Source organism: Nicotiana tabacum, chromosome 19 (genome assembly GCF_000715075.1).
Source record: "Nicotiana tabacum cultivar K326 chromosome 19, ASM71507v2, whole genome shotgun sequence".
In the NCBI taxonomy this organism is placed as follows: domain Eukaryota; kingdom Viridiplantae; phylum Streptophyta; class Magnoliopsida; order Solanales; family Solanaceae; genus Nicotiana; species Nicotiana tabacum.
The window spans coordinates 36,760,707-36,773,264 of NC_134098.1; positions in this window are offsets into that span (position 1 = coordinate 36,760,707).

Consider the following 12,558-nt stretch of genomic DNA (forward strand, 5'->3'; position numbering starts at 1 on the left):
GCTTGGCCAAACAGGCTATAACTGTAATGGGGAGGGAGTAATATACTGCCCCAAATATTTTCCCGCTATTTATTACGTTCTCGTTCAGGGTGTAACTTGGAGATACAAATGTTTGGTAAGATTTGAAGGTTTATAATATCTAAATATTATGTTTGGGAGGTTATATGGACGTCTACAGGGGAGGAAAAATAATTTAGAACAGATAGAAAATATTTAAAAAAAGAAAGGACCTTAGTCGCGTATGTGCTATTTCAAATAACCATGTCTCACATTGTATAATGAATTGAGCTATAAGATATATATCAAATGAAAGGTCTCTGAGTTTACTTTCCAGAATATCAAATCATTTGTCATTCGGACATTACTAAAAGATGTTATGATCTTCGTACTAACAGGTAGCATAGCAAACATTTGATTTCCGAGAGAATTACCCTGACGCGACGCCTTGGCCGATGCAACAGGTTAAATTTGGACCAAAAATCCTAAAAGTTGAGCCTCTGAATTATACCCCTTACTGCAACGCGCCACGCAACACGTTGGGCAATGCGATAGGCCAAATTTCAGCCTATGTGACTCTAAAATGCATAAAACTAAAGAGCACTTTAGGGAGAGAGAAACCTAGTTATCTCTACAACATTTTTGAAGAGGTCTTTGAGAACAAGAATGACCTAGGGCTTCTCCAATCCATCCAAGGTAATATCTCTAACATGAATTCAAGTTAAAAATAAGAGACTAACATCGTTTAGCACCTTTTATTTCCTCAAACCAAGATTTTCACCTAAGAATCAAAGAGTTCTTCAAGAACCAAAATCTAGGGTTCGTTGAGGCATCACTCAAGGTATTTCTCATTACTATCTAGTATTAAAGTTAGTGACTTTACAACGTATTATAATTAGCAATTATAGAATATGTTACAATTATGGGTGGAAGGTGATGGAAAGCCATTAATTGTGTGTGTGTATATATATATATAAACTTGATTGAGATGATGAGTTGAATAAAATTGATTGAGTTAATGTTTTAAACTCTATCAATATAAATTTTGGGGCATTGACTATGAGGATTGTTGAAGGAAAAACTTAAACATTTGGTTAGAGGTGAGTTGAGATTTCTTCCCTAGGTCAAGGGAAAGATTAGAATGTGCATAGTAAATTATATGATTATTTAAATTATATTTAGAGTAAATTATATATATATATATATATATATATATATATATATTTATGTATGTATGTATATGGGCAATTACTTGTTAGTCAGACCTTCAGTTCAGATTCAGATAAATGTGATCAAATTTAAAAAGGGAGAAGTATCCAACTTTCCCGAGTATGAGTGCATAGTGGCCAGGTTTAGCTACCCCATACCTGCAGGTGCATATTGTTTTGATGGAGAGATAGGCTGACACTCCCTCGTGAGTGTTCCCATATGCTCACGTACGCAGGGCCATTATGCGTGAAGGAGAGATAGGCCGATACTTTCTCGTGCTTGTTCTCAGATGCTTACGTACGCGGAGCCACTATGTGTATAGTTTTCAAAAAGTTATTTTTTTTAAAAAATAACTCAGTTTTCATATTTAGATTCTTATATCAGTTGTAGACTCAACTCAAAGATTTAGTTTCTGTTATCTGATGCAGATTCAGTATTCTGTTTCGCTTTCAATTATCAGTTGAAATTTAGTTATAAGAATTAATTTTAGCTTTTAGAGTGTTACATTCAATTATTATTATGTGAATTACATGCTCTAATTGTTACATTTTTATTACATTTATATATAATTTAGGCTCGTCTTGTCCTCCACTTAGAGAGTTGTCAATGAGACTTTTTAGATATTCTTTAGTGGTACTTTAGCCTGTTTGGGTCTGCCACATCGTGTGGCATGCGTTGAGTTTTTAGGTAATGAGCCCCGTGGCTAGGAACAGATCTAGTTAATTCAGTTAGTGAGCCATTGACTCCTTCCAGCGATGTTCGTGTCCTTTTTAGGTCTTTAATTGTCGTATGCCCCCGTAGACTTATGTATTCAGACTTACAGTTAGAGGCTCATGACTTTGCTAGTAAATTCAGTTATTAGACATGTTATCATATATTTTAGAATTTGGATTTAAACGATTATTATCTTAAGACTTATTTATGAATTTTCTTTTTGGATATTATATATAGCTCAGACTTTCAGTTAGTTAGAACAAGGCTTGCTCGAAGGATAAAGTAGGTTGAGCACTGCCACATTCTACTCCAGTTTTGAGGCGTGACAAGTAATTACATTCCCCAATCAGGGGGTTAAAGAATTGAGTGTAATTACATGAGTAATTACAAGGCAAACTTTCAATTTTCTTTATTTCCTTTAAAATATATTTTTCATTTGAAAAAATAAATAAGGCAAGAACTGTTGTACTCCAAACTTCTAGCCAGCGTTGTCTGCAACGTCACTCCAGCTAAGGTCTTTTTCTCCCCTTTCTTATTGCATATCATTGGCTAGTTGCCTTCTTGCTAGCTGATTCATTAATCTCATACATTTTTGTTATGAAGATTTTTTATCAGGAAGACTTGTTAAAAAAATAATTTATATTTTACTAGTCTTGTATTCTACTCTTTAGAATAAATTTTAACTATGAAAAAAAAACATTTTTTGGTAATTAAAATTTATATACCAAGGGAAAATATTTACCAGGAGATCAAATATCCCTTGGCCAGACTCTAACTTTAACAGAGCATCCTATCTTCTAGCCTCCATCAACCTTTATACAGCTTATCAAAACACTAACAACTAAGGGTAGAAATTCAGCTGTCTACTAGGAGGAGAAATTCAACTTTCTCGGATATCCAGTTATCTTTTTGTTTCCACGACAGCGTATCTCCTATCTATCCTTTTTATATTCACATGTGGTAAAGAATTTTAATTTGCTATTGGAATTTTTGTTGTTCTCTTTTAAGTTACAACATTATTTATATGGAGGATACCAATCATTTTTATGATATTTTACGACTCCATTTTATAATTATTTAATATATTTTCTTACCAAAATATGTATTTTTAATATCTAATATTTGTTACATACATAATTATTTGTCAGACAAAAAAACTTATTTACATGTTAATCTGATTTTGTTTATTTAATTATGTAATTACATATTTACAATCAAATATAAGACTGGTAATTACACTTTAATTACATCATGATAAACAAAAAAGCACCCTAGTTATTATACAATCAAGTAACTATATGGAGCTTTCCAAATAGACCCTTAATTATTTTGAAACTAGGGAATTTTTTCGCGCTTCGCGCGGTTATAAATAAAACACCAATAAATTTATATATTTAGTTAGTATATAAAAGACAAAAAAAATCGATTACATGAATAAACAATTAACTATATATACTGATAAAATGAAATTAAAAACATTTCCAGTGGAAATTAGAGCTTAGTAAACTATATTTTATTGTAAAAAAAATTTGAAATGAAAAAACGAATTTGTAAGAAAAAAATAAATATATTCTGTTTGTGAGGGAAGGTTAAAAGGGGAAAAAATAAGTTCTTATATCCGATCTCTTTCCTTTTTTCCTTAATCCCTCTAATTTTATCATCATCTAAAGTCTGAACAACCCTTGTTACCGACTTCCTCACTGTGTTATTCTTTTTTTCCTTTTCCTTTTCCTTTTCTCCTCCTTTCCTAATGCTATCTGCTAGTTCTTTTATTACTTCCTCTTTTTTTTATATCTTCTTTTCTCCTTTTTTTTTTTTTTGCTCCCATCTTTATGCTGACAAATGTATAATTTCTCTTAATTCCCTACAAAACATACAATACATTTTTCATAAATGTCGACATTTTAGTCACTCATCTTATAAATAGAGAAAGTAACTCTCCAAAAAAAAAAAAAAATTTATTTTTGAGCAATAGTTTATCATAACTTTGTTGGTAAATATATTTGAGACGTATTCATTTTTACTTAATTAGTTTCAAAAAAAAGGACGAATAACAATCTCATGGAGCTTTTGCACGAGCAATAGATTCACGGTGTTTTACTGAGTGCAATGCCATCTGGCAACTAAGAAACTAATTAAGTTTTCATGTTTTTATTTCTGTTTGGCGGTAAAGTATTCATATTATAAAGGTCACAAGATCTTTCAGGGATATAAAGAACCTACGATCAAAGTTTAGAAAAAGAAGAAAGTATATGAATTAAACCAACAAAAGTCAAGAAAATGGAGTCAGAAAAACTTGTCTGAAGAGATACAACCAATTTGTAAATAGGAAGGAGATAATTATTCATATACTACAGCCCTTTGTTATCCGCATCCGCCACAAATTTTTATTTTATTCACAACTTTACATTTCCTTCTATATTACAGTTACAACAATATAAAGACAATAGAAAGGAAAAAAGAACCAACCACATGGATAAAAAAGCAAAAAAGTAAATGAAAAATGAACTAAACTCTCGTGATAATATAGTATCATGTTCCGAAGATTGGTACAAGTTTTTCATAATTTGACTTTTTTGAAGAGAGATAGGTTAAAAATCTAGTAAGAGAATTGTAACACCTCTTTTTGCCCCAAAAGATATATGTGTTATGGATTGTTGTGGGTTAAAGAGTGTTTTCAATTAAAGTGATAAATTTGAATATGGATTATTTTATTTACAGAGTCGCCACTTGGAATTGATTTTTTGGGTGTTCCAAGTCACCTTTTATTTGAATCCCTAGTCAAAGGAAGGTTTGACTCTATTATTATTAGTCTGCAAAAATAAAGTCCGGGTAAGAAATTCTGTTGACCGGGGAGAAGGTGTAAAGCATTTCTCGAGTCCCGTGGTTCTAGCACGGTCGCTTTATTGACTACAACTTGGCTTGAATTAATTTTAGATAAACTGTGATTTATTGGTTTCCATGTTTTATCTGTCTGTTTTTATATTAAAATATGGAATTATCTTTGAAACGAATCACGTGTGTGAATCCGTTTTGTTTATTGTGCCAAAATCATGTCACATGTACGTGCGCTCAATTAATAGCATTTTTATTATATTTAAGGTTGTTTCGCTCAAAGTTGCGTGAACGCATTCCTTTATTTTAGTTTTGGGAATCGTAATTATGTCACGCGAACGTATACATAATCATGATGATTCAATTAATTTTGAGTACGCCTAAAGCATTCTAGTGCATTCATGATTTATTTCTTTCCTAAGTTTGAGATTATTGTGAAGGCCATGAATTATGAAATTACTTGTGGAAGAAGTGTATGATTTTAGATATTTGAATAAATAAATCATCATATACCAATACCCTACAACCCAACAATTAAAGCCCAAACTCATTAAGGTCCAAATCTTCCCAATTTTAAAGCAAGTTTAAATACCATATTTCTAAAAACATGATTAAGCATATAACATTTAAGGACTAACTTACATTACTATTTATAAAGTTTAAAGGCAAATAAATAAAATAACATGAAATAAGATAAAAAGAACAGAGGGAAGAATAAACCTTTATGTCACGACCCAAAATCCCACTAGTCGTGATGGCACCTAACCCAACCCGTTAGGTAAGCCAATTTTCATCTATCCAATTCTAATGAAATTAATTAAAAAAAAATATCTAAAACTAATACATCTCCCCAAGAACTGGTAGTACAAATCATGAGCTTCTAAGAATAGAGTGTACAAAGCGAAAATGAAATAAATACATAGTCTGTTTGAATAATATACAAACAGAGCTTTTATAAATCTAAGACTACCCTGAACAAGAGGCAGCTACAACAGCAACGCAGGTAGATCTTCAGATCCCGCAACCATCGAGCATAGCAACAACGACAGCCAATATCTGCACGTAATATGCAAAAGTGTAGTATCAGTACAACCGACCCCATGTACTGAGTAAGTAACAAACCTAGCCGGAGGTTGAAAGCCGTGACGAGCTTCTACCAAGGTCGGGTCCAAAACCACTAGTCCACAACAGTCCATAACAACATAAACCATATAGTACTAAAAGAAACACAGAGATAAAAATGCTCAGCCGAAACATGATTTCAAAAATAATAGTTCTTCCTTTCAAATACATCAGTGAAAACCCAAATCGTTTGCCGAAGTTGCCAAAAATATGAATAATTTGAGAACAGTAATTCTTCCAAAAATCATTTCAATAGTAAGTAAAATATCTCATTTTCTTTCCCAGATAATCAGTGTAAAAAAATGCATCAATATGCCCATCTGTCAACATGTGTGAAAAATCATGAATAATGTGATACCGTACAGCATGAGGAAAACACATCTCTATGCATATATGTCATGTGTGCATGTCAATGCAATGTATCTCAGAGATTGCACTCATGTACTCACAGTCTCAGAGTACTCAATCTCATTGTCTCGCATTCTCTCTCACTGTGCTCAGCACACTCAATCACTCAGCGCTATACAATACCTGCTGCGGCGTGCAGCCCGATCCCTGTTTATAGTCGACTGCACTCACTGGGAGTGTACAGACTCATGAGGGGCTCCGACAGCCCAAGCGCTATAAGCACGGACAGCTCACGTGCTGCACGGACAACTCACATGCTATAATATCATATCTGGATCCGCACGGATAACTCACGTACCGCACGGACAACTCACGTGCTATAATAATATCTGGATCCGCACGGCCAACTCACGTGCTATAATAAAATCTGGATCCGCACGGCCAACTCACGTGCTATAATAATATCTGGATCCGCACGTCCAACTCACGTGCAATAGTATAATATATAGATCCGCACGGCCAACTCACGTGCAATAGTATAATATATAAAGCCAACATGGCTTGCTGCGGCGTGCAGCCCGATCCCCAAAATATCCTCACAATCTGGCCCTTGGCCTCCCTCAGTCATTAATCTCTCCAGTCTCTCTTTCATGAGCTCACAATGTCATGAGAATAGCCCAAAAAAATAATATGATGTATCAATAAATAACAACAGAGACTGAGATATGATATGCAATGAAATGAATATGACTGAGTATAAATTTTTATTTTAAAATAAATATTTCACAACAATATGACCTCTGTGGGTCCCAATAATACTGGTACATAGCCTCAACATGATTTTTAATATGCTTTTCAACTCAATTTCTTTAACTCATAAAATTGCATGGAAAATGCCAAGACCATTTAACTACAAACTTCCACAGAAATAATTATGTCATAATTTCTATAGTGCATGCCCACACGCCCGTCACCTAGCATGTGTGTCACCTCCCAACAATTCACGAAATACATATATTCAGGGTTCATACCCTCAACTCCAAGATTAGAAGAGTTACTTACCTCGAACAAGCCAAATCCAATGCCGAGCAAGCTAAACAATGCTCCAGAAATCCCATTATGCTCGTATCAACTTTCAAACGGCTTGAATCTTGTCAAAATAATTTGATTCAGCCCACAAAAATTATAGAAATTAATACCATATCAAAATACTAATATTTTCCAAAAATTCGAAATTGAGCCCCAAAAATCACCCGTGAGGCTCACGTCTCGCGGAATCCGATAAAAATCACAAAATCTGAACCCCCATTCAACCACGAGTCCAACATACCAAAATTACTCAAATTCGACCACAACTCGGCCTTCAAATCCTCAATTTAAACTAAGAGGGTTTTCACACTTTCCCAACTTAATTCACCAAGTAAATGATAAAAACAACCATGGATTCGGGTAATTTAACCAATATTGAGTTAAGAACACTTACCCCGTTGTTTTATCTGAAAATCGCCCAAACATTGCCTCAATCCGAGCTCCAAATCGTTAAAAATGGAAAATGGGACTAAGTCCCATTTTCTGAACTTCAACTTTATGTCCAGGCCTCTCTTCTTCGAGAACGCGACAGGTCCCTCGCGTTCGCGAAGAACAACTCGACTGCCCACAAATTTAACTCTTCGCGAACGCAATCGTGGATTCGCGAATGCGAAGCTTTGCAAATCTTACCCTTCGCGAACGCGACCACGGCTTCGCGAACGCGAAGCTTTACCAGCTCAGACCTTCGCGAACGCGACCGCCACCTCGCGAACGCGTAGAACAAGAACCCGGGGTCCCCAATTGCCTCACTCCTCTTCGCGAACGCGACACCTCTCACGTATTCGTGATGCACACATAGACCATACCTTCGCGTTCGCGTCCTCCCCTTCGCGAACGCGAAGAACAAAATCTCACACTCAGAAAACACTATTCGCGAACGCGAGGGCCCACTCGCGAACGCGAAAGAGAAAATCAAAAAAATGCAGCAACAGATATTAGTAATCTCACCAAGGCCAAAAATGATCCGTTAACCCCCCCGGAACTCACCCGAGCCCCTCGGGATCTCAACTAAATATACCGACAAGTCTTAAAACATCATACGGACTTAGTCGAACCCTCAAATCACCTCAAACAATGCTAAAACCATGAATTACACTCCAATTCAAGCCTAACGAACTTTAAAATTTCTAGTTTCTACAAACGACTCCGGAACCTATCAATTTACGTTCGATTGACCTCAAATTTTGCACACAAGTCATAAATGACATAACGGAGGTATTCAAAATTTCAGAATCGGATTCCGACCCCGATATCAAAAAGTCAATACCCCGGTCAAACTTCCCAAAAATTTAACTTTCGGCATTTCAAGCCTAATTCCACTACGAACCTCCAAATAATTTTTCGGACACGCTCCTAAGTCCAAAATCACCATACGGAGCTATTGGAATCATCAGAATTAAATTCCGAGGTCGTTTACACATAAGACGACATCCGGTCACTATTTTAACTTAAGCTTTAAACCTTGGAACTAAGTGTTTCAATTCATTCCAAAATCTCACCGGGCCCGAACTAATTGCCCTAGCAAGTCACACAACAGCTGTAAAGCCCAATTTGAGCAGTAAATGGGGAAATGGGATTGTAGTACTCAAAACGACGGCTCGGGTCGTTACACTTTAATGCAAAATTTCCAATTAAATGAGTCTCCAAGAAACATTAGGCCCACAAACACAGTAATATCAACAATCAAGAAAGCCAAGTATAGATCACATTACAAGCTCGAATTCTTAACCTTAAATCAGAAGTTCTGGGTTCTTATCCCCAGCAGAGTCGCCGGAGCTGTCACACCTCCTTTTTCCCCCACAAAAGATATATGTGTTATGGATTATTGTGGGTTAAAGAGTTTTTCCAATTAAAGTGACAAATTTGAATAGGGATTATTTTATTTATAGAGTCGCCACTTGGAATTAATTTTTTGGGTGTTCCAAGTCACATTTTATTTGAATCCCTAGTCAAAGGAAGGTTTGACTCTATTATTATTGGTCTACAAAAACAAAGTCCGGGTAAGAAATTCTGTTGACCGGGGAGAAGATGTAAGGCATTCCCTGAGTCCCGTGGTTCTAGCACGGTCGCTTTATTGACTACAACTTGGCTTGAATTAATTTTAGATAAACTGTGATTTATTGGTTTCCATATTTTATCTGTCCGCTTTTATATTAAAATATGGAATTATCTTTGAAATGAATCACGTGTGTGAATCCGTTTTGTTTATTGTGCCAAAATCATGTCACGTGTACGTGCACGCAATTAATAGCATTTTTATTATATTTAAGGTTGTTTCTCCCAAAGTTGCGCGAACGCATACCTTGATTTTAGTTTTGGGAATCGTAATTATGTCACGCGAACGTATACATAATCACGATGATTCAATTAATTATGAGTACGCCTAAAGCATTCTAGCACATTCATGATTTGTTTCTTTTCTAAATTTGAGATTATTGTGAAGGCCATGAATTATGGAATTACTTGTGGAAGAAGTGTATGATTTTAGATATTTGAATAAATAAACCATCATATACCAATACCCTACAACCCAACAATTGAAGCCCAAACTCATTAAGGTCCAAATCTTTCCAATTTTAAAGCAAGTTTGAATACCATATTTCTAAAAATATGATTAAGCATATAGCATTTAAGGACTAACTTACATTATTATTTATAAAGTTTAAAGGCAAATAAATAAAATCACATGAAATAAGATAAAAAGAACAGAGGGAAGAATAAACCTTTAATGCAAAATTTTTAATTAAATGAGTCTCCAAGAACAGGTACAATAACTCAGACGAACGTCGAACAAGCATAAGCGACGAATAACATCAAACCTAGTGAACAGAGCTCCAACGGAATCCTCGACCTTGACTATTGACTCCACTTTTTGGCGTGCAAAAAAGGATGTTATGAAGTATTTTTGTTGGGTTTTGGGTGATGACTTGCTGGATTGTTTGAAAGAAAGACGAAGAAAGAATGACACGAGTAGAAATTTCCTTAGCGTATAAGAAGAAAAAACAATTTCTCTTAATTTTCTCCTCCCTTCTTTTTTTCTCCTTCTCCCTCACATTTCTCTTCTATTTATAGAAAACAAATTCGGAATTTTTTCAGATTTTTTATTTTATTTTATTATTTTATTATTCTTTAATTAAAAAGAATTCCCACTTCCCATTTTTCTTCTTTTTAAAAAAAAAATAATTTTTCACTTTCCTTTACTTTTAATTTTTAATATCCCACTTTTTTTTTACTTTACTTTTTTTTTATTTTTCACTTATTTTACTTTTATTTTTTTAATTTCCACTTATTTTACTTTTCTTTTTTAAAATTTTCACTTTCTTTTACTTTGTTTTTAAAAATTTTCAGCTACCTTTACTTTTATTTTTTTTAATTTCATCTTTCTTTTACTTTTTATTTTTTTAAATATCCACATTCTTTTACTTTTATTTTTTAATTTTCCACTTTCTTTTACTTTTTAAAAAAAAATAATTTCCACCTAATTTTACTTTTAATTTTTTATTCCATACTTTTAATTTTTTTATTATTTTATTCCCATCCAAAAATTTTAAAAAAATATTTATTTTTTTCTTTTATTTTTAATTTATTTTATTTTAAAATAAAGATAAAAAATAAAAATAATACTAATAGTAATAATTTGACCTTTTAAATTATTTTTAATTCTTACCCTATATTAAAAAAATATAACAAAGCTAAAAATATATATATTAATTCTAAAAATATTTACATAGTAGAAGGTGGTAAAAATTCAATATAGTCAAAAAATTTGTGCTCACAAGAATGTCTAGCTACAAAAACGAAATGATCATTATCATGTTATCAGCCAAATGCATGTTCGTTTGAGCAGTTGTCCTCATGTCCCAAGGCCAACATACAAGCTAATATAAAAATAAGCATGTTGAGAAATAACTACTGTCAGGTACAAGAAACTCATTCTTCAACCAACAAAATGAAAGTCAAGAAATTAAAAAAAAGCAACAAAATACTGCCGAATTATAATTGGCATCCTTAGTTGATAACATGTGATGTACCAAGAGAGAAGAAATTAAGAAAGACATTTGACAGAAAAAGAAGTGAAAAGGCAAAATTGAAAAGGGAAAAAATAATCGTCCTGGCATGTTAGTTAAGAGTTGAGAGTGAGAGTCTTCATGTTGTTCACATTATATGGACTATGATCAAGATTCGTAAGGGTTATATAAAACAATGAAAGTGTGAGATTATATATAGAGAAGGTGAAAACTACAACAATTTAGTCACAAAAGAGCACAATTTAGTCACAAAAGAGCATGTTATTTAACAGAGAAAACAAATAGATATGGAGGGATATGGAGGGTTTTCGTAACTCTTCGAACATAATGAGATGTAATAAATAGGATAATTAATAAATATTATTAAACAAATTGAATGAAAATAACGAAAGGACTCGTTGGTGCCATATATTTGTTTTCACTAAAATGATGATTATATTTTTAAAAGTTATAATAATGATAGGTTATAAAGAGAGTTATACATTGGGTAATTGCTCAAAAAGAGTAACGTACATTATCAATTATAGTAGAATAAATATTAAGGGTATTAATTAATTGTATTAATAGAAAAAGTCCTTTGAAAGGAATATAGATTTTTGGACAAGAAAAATTAAAAAAATGAGAAAAAAGATAAATGATAATCCTAGTCTAAGAGAGGTGTCAAGTCATCTTTTGTCCGCGCTTTCGGCTGTGTCTGTCCAACGGGACGGGATGGGACGGGACGGGACAGAATTAACGGGACGAGACGGAACGGGACGACATTTAGCCGGGACGGGACGAAACGGGACAAAACGGTAGGCCCATCCCGTCCCGCTAACAAACGGGACGAGACGGAACAGGACAGGACGAACGGTAGGCCCATCCCGTCCCGCTAACAAACGGGACGAGACGAGACGGGACGGGACGGGACGGGTTCGCGGGCCTTAAGTGCCGTTTTAAAAAAAAATTATTTAAGCATTGAGTTTGAAAACCGTTATTCTTTTGACAATGACTAAGTTTTTAAAGTTTGCAACAGCTAGTTTTTTGAGTTATTTAATAAACTTAAAAATTAAACGGAAATTAGGAAACTAAGTAAAGAATTATAAAATATTAAAACAAAAGACTTGTAATGAAATATTCTAGTAATTATAAATTTATAATAGAGTTATAATTTATTTAATTTAATTTCAACCCATTAAGTAACTAAGTAAGAGTGTAAGACAATTCATAAAAGTAA